Source organism: Chlorocebus sabaeus, chromosome 14 (genome assembly GCF_047675955.1).
Source record: "Chlorocebus sabaeus isolate Y175 chromosome 14, mChlSab1.0.hap1, whole genome shotgun sequence".
Taxonomy (NCBI): domain Eukaryota; kingdom Metazoa; phylum Chordata; class Mammalia; order Primates; family Cercopithecidae; genus Chlorocebus; species Chlorocebus sabaeus.
The window spans coordinates 42,811,783-42,829,245 of NC_132917.1; the positions used below are offsets into that span (position 1 = coordinate 42,811,783).

A 17,463-nucleotide genomic window follows, 5' to 3' on the forward strand; every position below is an offset into this window, starting at 1 on the left:
ACCAGCTATGACCCCAGGTCACACCAAACCCTTGAGCCCCTGAGCCTCCCTCATCCCCACCCAACCGGCTCCACATCCAGCCCCCGTCAGACCTCAGGCTTGTGTCCACTGTCCCTGAGCGCTCCTCTCTGGCTTTCCCTCAGTCCCCTTTCCCCTCTGGATTCCTGTCCTGTCAGGGCCCCCCATTCCTAGCCCCAGAGGCCGTCTGCCTGTTCCTGACTGTGGGGTTCCAGCCTGCTGGCTTCAGGCCCCCAGCGCTCTCCACACGTGTGAAAACCACGTACATGGGCTCTCTCTGGCTTGCCATGGAAAGCCCAGTGGTAGGACCCAGAGTGAGGAGGACCATGCAGGTTAGCCCAGCCGGGCCAGCGCTGGGGGGCCTGAGAGCACTGCCAGCACCCTCAGATGCCTTACGAGGTCAAACTCCCGTCACAGTCAGCCCCACATCTGGGATTAGGCTGGAAATTCCAATGGCTCTCGGCTGTTAAGAAACGTGTCGAATCTTCCCGGAGATTTGGTGTAAGTGGGAAGCACTGCGTGGTGGGGGTGGGGGCACTTCCGCAATAGGACTCCCAGAGCTCTGGGAAGTCCAGATGGCACAATGTGTCCACAGTGGCTGTGTTGGTTCCCCCCGCCCCCTCTGCCTAACTCCCCGCCCGGTGAAGATGAAAGGTGCCCGGGGCCAGGGTGCAGCTCATTCCTCGCTGGCACCCACAAGTCTGTCTACGGGTGTGCGTGTGAAACTCTGACGTTTCTGATAGAGACTTGAGTTATTTTTTCCTGGAGAGAAAAATGTTGACATGACTTTGGAGGATTGTCTGCCTAGAAAATCCCCGATGCACGAAGAAGACAAGTTCCTCCCCTTCTCACACACGCACCCCTGCACACTCACGCACATTCCCTGGAGGCCCAGGTCTGTGGGCCTCCTCGGGGCCTCACCTCCGCCTCTAGCCTCCAGCTGCTGTAACAAATCGCTACTAACCAAGGGCTTTAAACAACACGAATTTATTCTCTTACAATTCTGGAGGCCAGCAGCCCAAAATCAGTCTCACTGGGCTAATGTCAAAGTGTCGGCAGAGCTGGTTCCTTCTGGAGGCTCCAGGGGAGACTCTATTTCCTTGCCTTTTTCAGTGTTCACTGGCCACCTCTATTTCTCGGCTTGTGGCCCCTTCTTCCATCTTCAAAGAACATCACTCTAATTTTGGCTTCCTTCATCCTGTCACCTTCTTCTTTGATTCTGACTCCTTCTGCATCCCTCTTCCAAGGACACTGAGATTAGGTTGGGCACACCTGGGTTATCCCCATCTGGAGATCCTTGATTGCACGCACTAAGTCCCTATTGCCATGTTAAGGGAACACATTCACAGGCTCTGGGGATAAGGATGTGACCATGTTTGGGGGCCATTGTTCATCCTCCCATAACCAGTGTCCCTCTCAGGGTCTCAAGCTTCAAGGGACAGTCTCCCTGGGCCTCTTCCAGTTCTGATGCTAAAACAGGAGTCTCTTGCCTTATGGGACGTCTGGTCAAATGGGTGTGGCCCCTCCCCTCTTTACTCAGTGCTGAGTCCTGGGACTGATCAGAAGGGAGGCCCTCTCTACCCTGCAAGCAACCCCAGGAGTCTGACGCCCTGATCCGGGCCCTCAGCCCTCAGTCCATGCTGAAGGAGCATCCTCTATCTGTGAAGAGTTAACCGCAGCCCAACTTAGTTTACGATCTTAATTTCAACCTTCCCTAAGGCAGAGTCCTCTTCTGCCCACCTGTGACATGGGGAGAAGAATCCTAGACCCTACTCAAGGCTGCTGGGTAGGGAGTGGAGACCTCTGAATGGGAGAGGCAAGGCTATGAAACTCACTCCTGACAATAATCCATGTTGGCTTAAACCCCCAGAGCTCAGGCCACCCAGGCATGGCCTGGCCTCCCCAGCAGTGTGCTGGGCACTGATCCCTGAAGTGCCCAAGAGCCCTTTGGAAGCCATGGGAGGTTATTTACTATGGCAGAAGGGCTTCCTAGGACAGATGGTACTGTGCTTTATGCCCAGAAACAGTAAAATGCTGAGTCTACCTGCACATACCTATGGGAAGATGCAGCCACAGTTTGGTTCATGCTTTTCCACTGCTTAACATTTTTCCACTCTTCTCTTTTCGATAGCTCTCAGGCATCACCTCCTCCAGGAAGTCTTCTCTGAAGTCTGCGGAAACTAAATTCCCTCCTTGATGCTCCTCGAACCCCACAGACAGGTTCATTGTGTCCAGGTGAGGAACAGATTATGTCCTCTAGACAAGAGAAAGCCACTCACTGCCTTGGAGGCGCTGAGAGTAGGAGAAGGGCAGTGTCCGCTGAGATGGTGCCGGGCTCTGCTAAGCCTGCCCTCCCGGAGGACCCCATCCCACCTCACCTCTCCGGCAACAGGAGGACCCAAGGACAGGAGGGAAGACTTTATGATCTTGAAGAATCAAAGCTTCTTGTCTCTGGGAGTAGGTCAGATTGCCTTCTCTTACCACTCAGATGTTGCTGCCAAACTGCTACAGGGCCCAGACCTAGGTGGGTGGCCGCCTCACCCCCAGAGTGAGGCACCAGGTACCAGTGGGTCTACCTTGTATGCCAGACCGAAGGTCAGGACAATGCTGGAACTAGCTGTGTGCAGCTGGAGGTAGGGCAAGTGTGTCTAGCTCTCTGCAATCCTCACTTTCTCTGGTCAGATTATCCCAGCAGGGCTCCAGATCTTACCAGAACCCCCTTTAGTGGCTCCCTCTGCATTTCCTCTATCCATTTCACACCAAAATAACCTTTCCTGGCAGAGCAAGACAATAGTATTTCAAACATTTGCCACTGCACTAAGGACAAAGGTCAAAATTTCTTGCTATAAAACTCTGATGGCCGGCCAGGTGCGGTGGCTCACACCTGTAATCCCAGCACTTTGGGAGGCTGAGGTGGGTGGATCACTTGAGGTCAGGAGTTCAAGACCAACCTGGGCAACATGGAGAAATCCTGCCTCTACTAAAAATATAAAAATTAGCCGGGCGTGGTGGCAGGTGCCTGTAATCCCAGCTACTCGGGAGGCTGAGGCAGGAGAATCTCTTGAACCCAGGAGATGGAAGTTGCAGTGAGGTGAGATCACACCACTGCACTTCAGCCTGGGGGACAGGAAAAAAAAAAAAAAAAGACCCGATGGTCTGACTTTGGCCATCTTCAATGTCAGTTGCTGCTCCTGAGCCCCTCCGGCCAGCTCACTCCCTGCAGCCACACTGGCCCTCAGTGGGTTCCCTGATGTCCAGCCTCCCCACCTCAGGGCCTTTGCACCTGCTGCTCCCTTCACCCAAAACACTGTCCCCACTCCCACCTTACCTCCAGTTTCCATATGGCTCTTATTCATCCTTCGGGTCTCAGGTTAAATGTTTCTAATGCCTCCATCTAAATTAGAACTCCCCCCAATCACATTCTTGAACTATCCTATTATTTTTCTTCCTAGCACTGACCACAGTTGTAGTCGATTCTTGGTGTTTTCTGTCTTTCTCCCCTACGAGGCTATAAACTCCATGGAGGTAGGGCCCTCTCTGAATTCCTAGTATTTTAGTCCAGTGCCTGAGGCTATCAATAGTGCCTAATACATAATTGCTGATTATCCATGAAGGGTTGCCCCACTGAATGCCTACTATGTACCAGAAACTCCTCGGTGCTGCAAGGAACCAAAGAGGCAAGAAGCCACAGCCCATCCGCCTTGCAGGGCAGATGTGTCAGCAAGGGCCACATGCTGGAGTGGGGGCGCCAGGGTGGTCAGGTGATCAGACTCTGCCTTTTAAGAGTGGATGGACCCCCAGAGACCACCCAGTCTAGTCCTTCTGAAAGCGTGCTGGGGCCCCTTTCAGAGCTCTGGGTGGTGGCACCGGAACCAGAAGCCCTGTCTCCTGGTTGTAGCTCATGCCCTTTCCATGAACCCCCTGCCTTGATGATGGCCATGTCTCAACCACCTCTGTGTCCCCAGCTACACAGTGACTGATGTGAGGTGAGTGAGCAGGGGGCAGCTGAAGCCCTGAGACAGACAGAACCCACCAGAGAAGTGTCCAGAAGGCAGCCTGTGCTGGCATGACAGTTGGGTCATGAGATGGCCTGACTCCGGAGCTAGGGCCAGGCTTTCTCATGATCCCTTCCATGGCAGACGAGTCAAGAGAAAGATCTGGGCCTGAGTCCTGGCTCTGCCTCTTATTAGCTGTGTGTGTGGCCACTTTGAGCTCCCATTTTCTCACCGGCAAAATGGAAACAACTGGGCACACTTCGTAAGTTTGTTTTGAAAACTCAACACGATGATGTATGAGGAGTCTACAGTTCTGCAGTTGGCCCCCGGCACTCTCTAATGAATGGTGGATGCAAGCGCAAGTTTTCATCCTCCCAGCTCCCTCACCCTTCCATCTTCTCACTCCTGTTCTATGGGCTCAACCTTCTGGAATCAAGAAAGCAATCTGATTAGATGGATTCACACTGATTCCAGCCCAAGCCTACCCAAAGAGATTCTGATTGATTTGGTCTAGGATGAGTTCTAAAACTCTTTATTTTTATTAATCTTTTTCTTTTTCTTTCTTTTTTCATCTCTTTTTTCTTTTTCTTTTTTTTTCCTGAGACAAGAATCTCGCGCTGTCACCCAGGCTGGAGTGCAGTGCAGTGGCGCTATCTTGACTCACTGCAACCTCTGCCTCCCAGGTTCAAGCAATTCTTCTGCCTCTGCCTCCTGAGTAGCTGGGATTACAGGTGTGGACCACCATACCCAGCTGCTTTTTTATTTTTAGTAGAGACAGAGTTTCGCCATATTGGCCAGGCTGGTCTCGAATTCCTGACCTCAAGTGATCTGCCCGCCTGGGCCTCCCAAAGTGCTGGGATTACAGGCATGAGCCACTGCACCTGGCTGTAATCTTTATTTTTTAACAAACATCCTGGGTGATCCTGATGTTTAGCCAAGTTTGGAAGTCACTGGAATAAGTGATGATGAAATTTTGTTTTAATAAAAGTCAATTTGTGCCCTTGAAAATAGGGGTTCACCTCTTCCCATGGTCCCTGGAACCAACCACAGCAAGCAGGGCCCCCTCAGTCCCCATGGGGAGGATGGCATTCCTTCACAGCAGCTCTAATGGATGGAGTGGGGGTGGCACCAGCTGTGTCCCCTCCTGCAGCTGTTGCAATGCCATGGCCCAATGGAAATCACTGTGAAAGTCATTCTCCACATCTCCCAAAGCTGGACCAGGTGGCAACTGGCTGGAGGAGCTGATCCTAGCAGACAAGAGGCCTCTGCGAGCCAAGGAAATACACCCACCCACCTCCACTCAGCACAGGACTCCCCCAGATCCTGCCTTCCTCAGCCAACAACTGCCTTTTGTCCCAATCAGTTCATCCCCCCTGACTGGGAGATGTCTTTGCTCTGCATCAGGAACAGCTCTTGCTTCTCTGCACTCTCATTCAGGGCTATTGGCTTTGGGAGGTGGTCAGGGCTGGATTCCACCTTGGCCCAGGGACACCCCCAGGCCTGGAAAAGAGCTGCTCTGGGAAAATGCGGGTGGAGGAGGAAAGGGAAGCTGTGCATTGCAGCCTCTGCAGACTCCACTCCTCCCTGAGAATGACAGCGGGTGGGGCTTTCCCTACCTCAGGTAATTCAGCTTTTTATGAGCTGCAGGGAGAAGCAGAGCAGGGATTTGGCCCAGGAAGAGAGGAAGGGCACGGAATGAGAAAACCGTCCTTCGCCAAGGACACAGGACTGTTGACGTGGGAGAGATGGGCGCAGCCTCTGGACCTGCGCCACGACAAGGAGGAAATGGTTTTCACTGAAAAACAAAGTTGAAAAACAGTTTACTGAAGGGAAGAGAAAGAGGAAAGGAAAAAAAAAAAAAAAAGAAAACCACCTCAAACTGTCTGATCATCAAAATCACCTGGGCAGCTTGTTAAAAATACAGATTCCAAAACTCGTTCCAAGTCAATAAAATATTATTCTTGGTAGCTCTGGGCTGCTTTTCCTTGTGGTTAAAAAATGCAGGTTCCAACTCAGCCAGTTTGGAAGACCCTTGGGCGAGTGGGTGTCTGGGGTGAGAGGAAGCAAGACCTATGGAGCCAACACAACAGATTATGTTTCTAGTTTTCTAATTGGATTTTGGGGAGAAAGGAGGAAAGGAGACACAACAGGCTCAGGAGAAAACTCCTAAAAGCCACTGCCCTCCAGGGAGGACGGTCTGCTGGCTGAGCCTGTCCAATCCCTCTCTCCTTTCTTGGGCAAGTCTCCTGGTGAATCCTCACTCTCCTGTTTCCTCGTCTTCTCCCCTCCCACCATGGGGCCCTTGTCACCCGTGGAAGTCTGAATGATGCTTCCACACATATTCATGTCTTTAGGCCTAGAATCTGTCCATGCCACCTCGTATAGGGCTTTCACCTGTGATTAGATTAAGCCTCTTGAGACAGGGACATTATCCTGGGTGATTTGAGTGGACCTCATGGAATCACAAGGGTCTTTCTGAAAGGAATGCAGGAGTCAGGCAGAAGGTGACCTGATGGAGGAGCAGATTGCAGTGATGCTCTTTGAAGATGGAGCAAGGAGCCACAAGCCAAGAAATTGAGCCAGAAAAGACAAGAAAACGGCTCTCCCCTGGAACCTCCAGAAGGAACTGGCCCGACTGATACCTTGACATTAGCGCAGTGAGACTGATTTTGGGCTTCTGGCCTCCAGAATTGTAAGAGAATAAATGTGTGTTGTTTAAGCCCCTCAGTTTGTAGTGGTTTGTTACCATGACAGCCACAGGAACCAAATGCCCCCCACCTCTATCCTGCCCACTTTACCAGCCCGGCCCCTGCCAGGGTCTCCCAGGACCAGATGCTTGCCAGCCCTGGGCCCTCCTCGGAGCCTGTCTCTCTTGGCCTCCCGTCAATATGTGATATATTCTCCGTTGCTCATTCTTAAATCTTGTGACAGCCCACTCCACTGGTGTTCCTCATGCCTTGATGCTCCTCCTCAGCCCTCTTCCAGCACTTTCCAGCCCCACTTCTCACCCCACCTTCAACATGGCCATGTGGCCCAGGGTCCTCTTCTGAACCCTCTTCTCTTCTCACTCTCTGTCTACTTCCCAGTGATAATCGCAAATCAAAGCCATGGGTCCACACCCTAATAACCATGGGTCCCTTATGTGCTCCTCAGCAAACAGGTATTAATATCTTCTCTGCCTGTTGAAATCCAGTTCACCTGTTCATCCCTCAATGCCCCACTCTAATGTCACCTCCTCCAGGAAGCCTCCCCTGTCTGTCATGTCATATGCTTGTTAACAGTATCCATCTGTTGACCCCATGGGATTGTGTGCCTAATTTATAAGTTGAACTTAGAAGCTAGGATCTACAATATTTTGAGACATAGAGAGAAAAACTATACTCACATAACTTTCATTGCAGCATATTGTTATAATTGATCTATTTTATTATTGTTGTTCATCTCTTACTGTGCCTAATTTATACAATAAACATAGACACAGAGTCATGACCTAGTCAGCCCTGGACTTTCAGCACCCGGCACAGTGGGACCCAGCTCTGGGACATGCTCTCCCTCCTAACTGCCATAAACACCTGAGCAGATGTTGGAGCTGTGAAAGCTGCCCTCTGCCATTCTCCTGCCTTCTGGCCTAGGTCCGGCTGTCACAGTGGGGTTCCCTTCCCTTAAAGAGTCATGAGAATAGATGTCAAGTTTCTGTTCCGGCCACACCGGCCTCCTCACTCCTACTCCAATAGGCCATCCCCTGCTGTCCCACCTGGGACATGAATCATTCCTCTCTCCAGTGTATCCATGTTGTGGCTGCCACCCGCCTACATGTCCCTTAGGGGCCATCTGTCAAGGTATCATGGTGCTTGTGTTCAAGTAGCCCTTATTTTACCTTGTCATGGCCCCAAAGCACAAAAGCAGCAATGCTGGCAATTTGGATATGCCAAAGAGAAGCCGTGAAACGCTTCCTTTAAGTGAAAAGGTGGAAGTTCTTGACTTAATAAGGAAAGAAAAAAGCGTACATTGTGCCAGACAATGAGATACTATGCAGCCATTAAAAATTGTATTTTCAGGCCGGGTGCTGTGGCTCACGCCTGCAATCCCAGCAATTTGGGAGGTCGAGGTGGGCAGATCGCTTGAACTCAGGAGTTCAAGACCAGCATGGGCTACATGGAAAAACCCCCGTCTCTACAGAAAGCACAAAAATTAGCCAGGTGTGGTGGTGCACACCTGTGGTCCCAGCTACTTGTGGGGCTGAGGCTGGAGGATCACTTGACCCTGGGAGGTCGAGGTTGCAGTAAACCATGATTGCACTGTTGCACTCCAGCCTGGGTGACAAAGTGAGAGACCCTGTCTCAAAAAATATATATAAATAAATCAACTAAAATTGTATTTTCAAAGACTATTTTAATGACCCATGAAAATTCTTTTTTTTTTTGAGACGGAGTCCGCCCTGTCACCCAGGCTGGAGTGCAGTGGCCGGATCTCAGCTCACAGCAAGCTCCGCCTCCTGGGTTTACGCCATTCTCCTGCCTCAGCCTCCCGAGTAGCTGGGACTACAGGCGCCAGCCACCTCGCCCAGCTAGTTTTTTTGTATTTTTTTTAGTAGAGACGGGGTTTCACCGGGTTAGCCAGTATGGTCTCGATCTCCTGGCCTTGTGATCCGGCTCTCTCGGCCTCCCAAAGTGCTGGGATTACAGGCTTGAGTCACCGCGCCCGGCCGAAAATTCTTATGATGTAATTTATATGGAAAAAAATCAGGATTTTAGATCTCAGATCTTAGCTCAGGTAGCTAGGATCTACAATATAACATTCTGAGACACATGGAAAAAGACCATACTCACATAACTTTTCTTGCAGCATATTGTTATCATTGACCTATTTTATTATTGTTGTTAATCTCTTACTGTGCCTAATTTATAAATTAAACTTTATCATAGGTATGTATGTATAGGAAAAAACAGCGTATATAGGGTTCAATACTAACTACAATTGCAAACACCCACTGGGGGGCTTGGGCCATGTCCCCCGAAGATAAGAGGGGACTACAGTACCATAGTTTATCAAAAACACATTGCTCCCAGACACCAAGAACTTTGCAGGGATTCACATCCTTTTACTTCATAATCCCACGTCTAGTATGTTATCCTAAAGAAATAATCAGAAGGTGGGAGTGGTGGCTCACACCTGTAATCCCAGCACTTTGGGAGGCTGAGGCGGGCGGATCACCTGAGGTCAGGAGTTCGAGACCAACCTGACCAACATGGAGAAACCCCGTCTCTACCAAAAATACAAAATTAGCCAGGTGTGGTGGCACATGCCTGTAATCTCAGCTACTCAGGAGGCTAAGGCACGAGAATCACTTGAACTCGGAAGGCAGAGGTTGTGGTGAGCCAAGATCATGCCACTGCATTCCAGCCTGGGCAAAAAGAGCGAAACTCCATCTCAAAAATAAAAAAAGAGAGAGAGAAAGAAATAGTCAGAGATGTATGCAAAGATGTATGTGTAAGAATGTTTATTATTGTTTAAAATAATGAACAGTTTGGAAACGGTTCACATGCCTAACACTAGGAAATTGTCTTAGTATCTAGTGTGCCATACAATAGGATACTATGCAGCCATTTTACATCATATTTTCAAAGAATATTTTAATGACCCAAGAAAATTCTTATGATGTAATTTATATGGAAAAAAGATCAGGACTTTATATATAAGTATGTGTGGATGCACATGGTATTAGCCCAGTTTCATTTAAATGTGTATGTGTAGACTAATAATGGTTATCTACATTTAGTGTGATTATTTTGGAATATTTTCATTTCATGTCTTATACTTTTCCAGATTTTCCATGTTTTTTTTACATTAAGCCTATACTTAGATTACAATTTTTAATGCTATTGGTTTGTTTTAATGGGGAAGTAATTCATTGATTACTTGTCTGTTTTTCACTGGGGCAGGTGGAGTGGTGTGAAGAACAGCTTGGAGCTGCCAAGCCAATGCATTTGCTCTTGGAGCCTGGGCTCTTCTTGGGTCCTGAGAGGCCATTTTTGTGTGTGAGGTGCCAGTCCTCTGAAATGAGCGCTGTGGCTTGGGGGTGTGCTGGGATATTTTTATCAGGAGCCTGGACCAAGGGCTAGAGCACTCTCCATATGGCATGGTGGGTTCTACCTGAAAGAGGAGGTCATTTTCAAGATCAGGTCACCTGAGGAAGAAACGGGTCTTCAAAGTGGAAAGTTAACCTGAAAAGAAGGTGATAAAGGTTATGATGGGACAAAGGACTTGGTGGGGTCTCTGTCCCCTCATAAACCTCCACATAGGATGGGACAGGAGCTGGGAGCCTCCAGAGGGCAACTGGTTAAGGTAGGACTGGACACCCCTGCCTCGGGAAGCTGGATTGGGTTTACAGTTCTTCTGGGCACCATGTTTACGTCCTGTTGCCTTCCCTTCAGGTTTATTAGTGCCATCTGGTCTGATCTTCCCAGATTTCTTAGCTGTGCTTGTTAAAAGAAGCAAAAGACTGAGTTTCAGCTGGGTGTGGTGGCTCATGCCTGTAATCCCAGCACTTTGGAAAGCCAAGGTGGGCAGGTCACTTGAGGCCAGGAGTTCAAGACCAGCCTGGCCAACCCACTAAAAATACAAAAAATTAACCTGGTGTGGTGGCACATACCTGTAGTCCCAGTTACTCAGGAGGCTGAGGCATGAGAATTACTTGAATCCGGGGGGTAGAGATTACAGTGAGCCGAGATCACGCCACTGTACTCCAGCCTGGGTGACAGAGCGGGACTCGGTCTGAAACAACAACCAAGGCTGGGTTTCTAGTTATGTCTGGTCCACGGAATTGAAAAGGTGGTGGTGTCCTGGGGGGCCAGCCAGAAAGAAGTCGTGGCAGTGAAGAAAAGTGGCCCACAGAGGAGAGCACACAAAGGGAGATGGAGTGAGGGCTGGTTGAGCCAGCTGTCTCTCCTACCCAGGAATTCTTCCTGAGCTAAATCTTGGAGATTCTGGTTTGTAAAATAATAGCTCTCCTTATATTTGTCTATTGTGTAAGTGCATGATTATGCTACAAAAAATTAAAAATTCAAATAAGCAAAACCAAAATAAAAACAAAGAAAAAGAAGCAATCTAAAATACCCCTTAGCTCACCACTGGTCAATGTTTTGTTGTATATCCTTCCAATGTTTTTCATAAATCAATGCTTTATTTTTTACTATTTATTTATGTATTATTTATTTTGAGATGGAGTTTCGCTCTTGTTGCCCAGGCTGGAGTGCAATGGTGCAATCTCTGCTCACTGCAACCTCCGCCTCCTGGGTTCAAGCAATTCTCCTGCCTTAGCCTCCGAAGTAGCTGGGATTACAGGCATGCGCCACCATGCCAGGCTAATTTTGTACTTTTTAGTAGAGATGGGGTTTCTCCATGTTAGTCAGGCTGATCTCAAACTCCTGACCTCAGGTGATCTGCCTACCCAGGTGATCTGCCTGCCTCGGCCTCCCAAAGTACTGGGATCACAGGCATGAGCCACCGTGCCCAGCCCAATCAATGCTTTAAAAATCAGATTATTTTACATACATCTCAGCTCTGTGTTATTCTGCTCATTATGCTATCAACTTATTTCTATGTCATTAGATGTTCTTCTACAACATCATTTTTAAAGGCTCAATTCTGGATGTTTCACAATGTATTTAACCCATGCCCATTTTTGGATGTTTAGGTTGCTTCCGGTTTTTCAGGCTTAAAAGTCACAGTGAAGGACAACTTTGTAGCTAAATCTTTGAATGACCACCTATGTATGTTCCCTAGAATAAGTCCCAGAAACAGACTCCCTGAAAGGACACTAGGGTATGTTTCCATCCCTGGGCAGATCCTGAGGAAGGCTGGGTTGTTCTGGAGGTCTTGGCGCTGTGCCCTGCACTCCAAGCTTCGGGGCCTCCCAGACACTACCCTAAACCACCCCACCCCTCCTTTCCCCACTCTGCCCCAGGCTTTGGACTCACCCAGGAGAATGAATTACACCTCCCAGCCAAGGGATGTGAGGCCATTTGTCTTGTGCTCTGGAATCCTGATTAGATAAAATCTGGACAGAGTACATTTACTTATTTAGTGTATTTCTGGGTGGGTGGGTCCTAGCCCTTGGGGATCACCTTCTCCAGATCGGGGTGAAGAGTTTACAGGAGGGAGGAGCAGGTCACATATCCAGAGCAACCAGCTCAGGCATTCACCCTGCGGGGGCCGCAGGAATCCCACTCTCCCCAGCTCAGGCCCACTCCGCTCCAGCTCCGGTCTCCCAGTCCTGCCTCCCCTCTCCAGCTCGGGAAGCTTTAGGCATTGGGTCCTCATCATATGGCTGAGGCTGGCAGAAAGAAGGATTAGGCCACATCGCACCTCTGGCGGGAAGTGGACTCTCTCTGACTCCCCTTGGGGGCTCTGGTGGCCTCTGCGGGACCCCTGGTTGTCTGAGTACATGCACCCTCCCCCTCTGCGGGACCTGACGCCTTGATTTTGGCTCAGACCCTGCAAATGCCCCTTGAGAGCCTTCAAGGATCCAGGGTTCTCTTGTCCTCAGAGAAGCGGAACACACCTCCTCACCTGCCTGCAGCTTGTCCTGTGTGTCCCATCTCCTCAAGTACGGAGAGGCCAGAGCTCCCCAAATCTCATCAGATCCGAATCTCCCCAAATCTCATCAGGGCCTCTCCCCAGGAGACACCAACTCTCGAGGTCTGGAGAGACACCTGGAACCTGTACTTTCCCAAATGGTCCTCCCGGCTCTTCCCACAGAGCTGTCTTCTTGTCCCTGGTCTCCACGGATGGGGAACAAGGCAGGTGACCCCCTGGGTCAGGCAGGCCCAAGGCAGGCAAGGCAGTGAGAAGCAGGCTAGGGGATAGGGCTGTTTGCTCAGGTAACTTGGGTTCAGGAGGTTTGGCAGCCGAGCTGCCTCTCCTGGCAGCAGGGTTTGGCCAAGGGCAATGTGCAGCCACACAAAGCCATCCTCACAAAGCCACCCTCACAAAGCCACCCTCACAGCCTCTCTGGCCGAGAGTCCCCAGGCACTCACTTGCCGGGATGCACAGGCACGCCTCTGGCCAGGCCGGGCCTGCGGGGGTTTGTGGCCTGGAGAATCAAAGAGCCGCGTTAGCTCAGAGAACACTTCCTCTAGAAGGCTCTAGTAACAGCACACCCGGGCTGGGAAGAAAGAGCCTCTGTGGGCCACGGTGGGTCTGTGCCGACAGAGGCTCACACACCACCCCTCCTGTTCCAACACCACCCCCAGTTCTCCTGCCAGCCCAGGGGACTCAGGTGGGCCAAACCTTTTCACACTGCCCACCCCTCCCCACACACACACACCATGGCAAGAGGGTGAGCCTCCCTCTTTCTCCACCGGGGCCTCTGGGGCCTCCTAGGATGGGGGTGGGTGGTGCCATAAGCCCTGGGTGCCTGTGGGCAGCGGTCCCACAGATGCTCTGCTCAGCTCCAGACATAGTTGTTATTTGGACTTTTCACATCAAAGTAATTAATTAAATATACAATAGAATACATTCTCTTCCTCAGTCAGTGGCAACGCTATCCCTTCATTCACCCAGGCCGAAACCTTGGAGAGCCGTCCTGGAGTTTTTCAGACCCACGTCCAATCCACTAAAGCATCTTGTCAGCAGGATTCCAACTTCTTCCAGAGCCCACCTGCCTCTCACCACCTCTCTGTCATTTCCCACCTGGATGATTACAACAGCCCCTGTCGAGGCCCCGACCCCACCGCGCGGCCAGTGGGGGGAATGCTTCCTCTAGAAGCTCTGGTGGAGTTGGGTGGTGAGGGGGAGGAGGGTAGCCCAGGGCCAGCCATACCAGTGACCCCATGTGTATTCAGGACCCTGCTGCCCACATTTGATTTCATTTTGGCTACTCTTGTCAAGACATGCAGTTTGTTAGTCCTGAGTAAGTAAGAGTCCTTATTTGTATGCCCTCACATGTTATCACAAATCCCCCAGATTCTTTTTCAGGTCTCTTGCCCTAATTTGGGGTTTATGAAATCTACCATGCTGATAGGGACTCCTATCTGCCATGGGGACTTTGAGCCATGACTCAGAGCAAGACACTTATCAATCTGGGGCCTCTCCAAAGATGCTGAGACCAGGGCCAGTCTCAGCTGCAACGCCCTGCTTGGAAGCCACTATGGGATGATTCTGCAACAGATACCATGATGCAACAGATGTCCGTGAGTGATATGGGAAAGCTGGGCCCCATCGCCCAGGGGAACCCTCCTGCCGTGCTCTGTCAGCAGGAGGGAGCCTCCTACGAACTTCATCAGGACCCATTCTTTTTCTTTTTCTTTCTTTCTTTCTTTTTTTCTTTTTTTCTTTTTCTTTTTTTTTTTTGAGACAGAGTCTCACTCAGTCATCCAGGCTGGAGTGCAGTAGCTCAGTCTCAGTTCACTGCAACCTCCGCCTCCTGGGTTCAAGCGATTCTCTTGCCTCAACCTCCCGAGTAGCTGGGATTACAGGCATGCACCGCCATGCCTGGTTAATTTTTGTATTTTTAGTCAAGACAGGGTTTCACCATGTTGGCCAGGCTGGTCTCAAACTCCTAACCTCAAGTGGTCCTCCCACCTCAGCCTCCCAAAGTGCTGGAACTACAGGTATGAACCAATGCTCTCGCCCAGGACCCTTCTTTGTATGGGATCCCTGGCTCAGTGCTGGGACAGAAACAGGTTTTCCTTGGACTCTGTAGTGTATGTTTGAGTGTATGTGGGTGAGTGTGTGTGTGATAATGCACCCTGCCCTGCCTTTCCCTCCCCCCAGCTCCTCCAACCTGGAGGTGACAGTCACAGGGCCCAGCCCCTCCCTGCCACCCTCCTGCCCCAGCCCTGTCTCCATTCAGGGGCAAGTCCTGCTGCGGTGCTTAGAGGGCAGCTCTTTCAGGCTTGCTTTTGCTTAGCCTTGATTTCCAGGCCACACGATCAGACTGGGCTTCCAGGCAGCATCGGAGCATCTCCAAATCCAGGGCGGGGAGGAGCCAGGCCTCTTGTCCAAGTAAGGACTCAAAGTTCAGAGAGGAGAAGGCACCAAGCCTGTGTCACCCGCAGGTCCATGCAGAAGGGAGATTCGAACCCAGATCTGCTTTTCAGCCCAGCCCAGGCCTGCTACAAAAGGGCAGCAGGGGGTACCCAGGCTGAGATGCTGGAATTAGCAGTTCTCTTTACCCCCAAATTAGCCCTAAGGCTGGCCCAAGCCCCTCCCTGCCAGCGTGCCCCTCTGTCTTCAGGAGCCCCCTGTGCCTGCCAGAGGCTTCTCCCCTTTTGCCAGCTTGCATCCATTCCCCATGGTTCCGTCTCTTGGCTGCTGCTTTTACAGGCTCCAAGCAGCGGGGAGGCTGATGGGGAGAGGGGGGTCTGTGCTGGACTCAGCCAGACTTACTTCCAGCCAGTCCTCTTGCCCTCCCCTCCACAGACTGCCTAGAGACCAGGGAGCTCTTCCAACCCCACCCCGCGCCCCACTGCCACAGCTCTGACTCAGCCCATAAATTACCTAGGAATGGTCCGCTGACTCAGCCAGGAAGCCCAGAGCCCCCTTCCCCACCCTCAGGCCTCAACCCCACAGCTGGCTCTCATTCCAGAGTGCTTGGCCCCCTCCCCTCAGGAAATTCCTGGAAAATATCAGGCTTCTTGGAGGGGAGATCTAACCACAGCCCCAGCAGGGAGCAAAGCCACTGCAGCTTCATCCATCATTCTGCCCCTGCCCCTCCTCCAGCAGCTTGTGTGGTGCATGGGACTGAGCATGGAGGTGTCAGACCCCATAAAGTGATGGGTGCATGGCTCTGAGAGGAACTCAGGGGAGGGAGGAGAGAGGTGAGGCCAGCATGGGGTAGGGCAGTCAGGGCAGGCTGCTGGGAGGTGGAGGACTTCATTTTGGGCCAGAAAAGATGATAAAAACTGCGAAGTGCAGAGATGCAAAGTGTGCTTCAGGCCCAGGGGATGGCATGAGAAAAGGCTAGAGGTAGAAACCAGCCGGTGTGTAGGGGGATGGGGAGGAAATATGAGAATAAGCAGGGCTAGGCCAGTCGTGGTGGCTCATGCCTGTAATCTCAGCACTTTGGGAGGGTGAGGTGGGTGGATCACCTGAGGTCAGGAGTTCGAGACCAGCCTGGCCTACATGCGAAACCCTGTCTCTTTTCAAAATACAAAAATTAGCCGGGCATGGTGGCACACACCTGTAATCCCAGCTACTTGGGAAGCTGAGGCAGGAGAATTGCTTGAACCCGGGAGGCAGAGGTTGCAGTGAGCCGAGACTGTGCCACTGCACTCCAGCCTGTGTGACGGAGCAAGACTGTGTCTCAAAAAACAAAAACAAAAACCCAAAAACAGAATAAGCAGGTCTATAGGAGCTGCCGGACCACAGAAACTGAGCTGATCAGGCCAGAGGACCAGGGCCAGGGCCAGGCTGTGGAATTTGCAGGAAGTCTCCAAAGCAAAGGCCCAAGAGACTCTGGGAGACCTGGGAGCAAAGGAGAGCATTTGGTGGCGGGGAGATGAATCTTGGACTGAAAGAACCTTGACCAAGGAACACTGGTCCCTGCAACATCCTTGAACCACCTTAGGATCCCAGTGCCTGCTTCGACCTGAGGGGTGGGGCAGGGCGTCTGATCGTCACACGCCAGTCAGGGAGGAGGCAGGGCTCTGACCTTCAAGCAGCTCAGACTGAGGGACATGGCTGTGGCCTCAGGGAGCCCCCATTCTGAGGTGGGAACACAGCCCCTTCCTCAGGGAGCCCCCAGTTAAAGGGAGACACAGAACTCCCAGGCCCCTCCTGCCCCCCAGGCCTTAGTGCCCCCCAAAATCTGTTCCTCAGAAACCCCATTTGTTTTTGAGGGAAAGTCAAGTCCAATTCTCTGATAAAGCACTTTTCTCTTTTGGCTGCTTCCACTCAGACAATGCAAACTTCTTAATGTACAAAAATTCCTGCCCAACCTCCCCCAGGAAGGATGGCTGGGTGATTGGCTGTGGCCTCAGTAATGGAGTCACCGAGAAGGGAAGCTGGCTGAGCAAAGGTGCGGCCAGGATAGGGGGCCTGTCCCTCCTGCCATCCATGGCGGAGGGGTGGACACCAAGCCAGGGTGCTATGGGGAAGGGTCTGCTGAGTCTCTCTAGTGTTTCCCCACCCTTCCTGGGAACAGCAGTTCTGCCGTGGCCTGGCAGGAGTCAGGGAGGGGTGTGATGGATTCAGAGAGAAAGGTAGGGGCGCAGCCAGTCAGACGAAAGGAAAGCAGAGAAAGAGGTGGACAGGAGGAGCGACACGGAGCAGAAACTCCTTGAAAGTAAGGTTTCCTCGTGGATTCTAGGCCCAGAAGCGAGGGAAGCTTCTTCATAAATGGGTGTCTCCAGGAAGGCCTCCTCATTCCCAGGCTGGAGCTTTTGAGGCTCAGGTGTCTGTCAAAGCCCTCAAAACATTATATCAACATTCCCGGGTTACGTGTGGG

General features: G+C 51.3%; 1 long non-coding RNA gene across 1 annotated transcript; it reads right to left on the bottom strand.

Moving 5' to 3' along the window:
- Positions 1-4,892: 4,892 nt before the first annotated feature.
- On the bottom strand, positions 4,893-13,015 carry LOC140713426 (uncharacterized). The gene is made up of 4 exons (XR_012095504.1): positions 12,577-13,015; positions 10,167-10,237; positions 5,914-6,083; positions 4,893-5,808 (listed from the first exon to the last, which is right to left on the bottom strand). It is a non-coding gene; the product is annotated as an uncharacterized lncRNA (long non-coding RNA).
- Between the last annotated feature and the right edge of the window lie 4,448 nt (positions 13,016-17,463).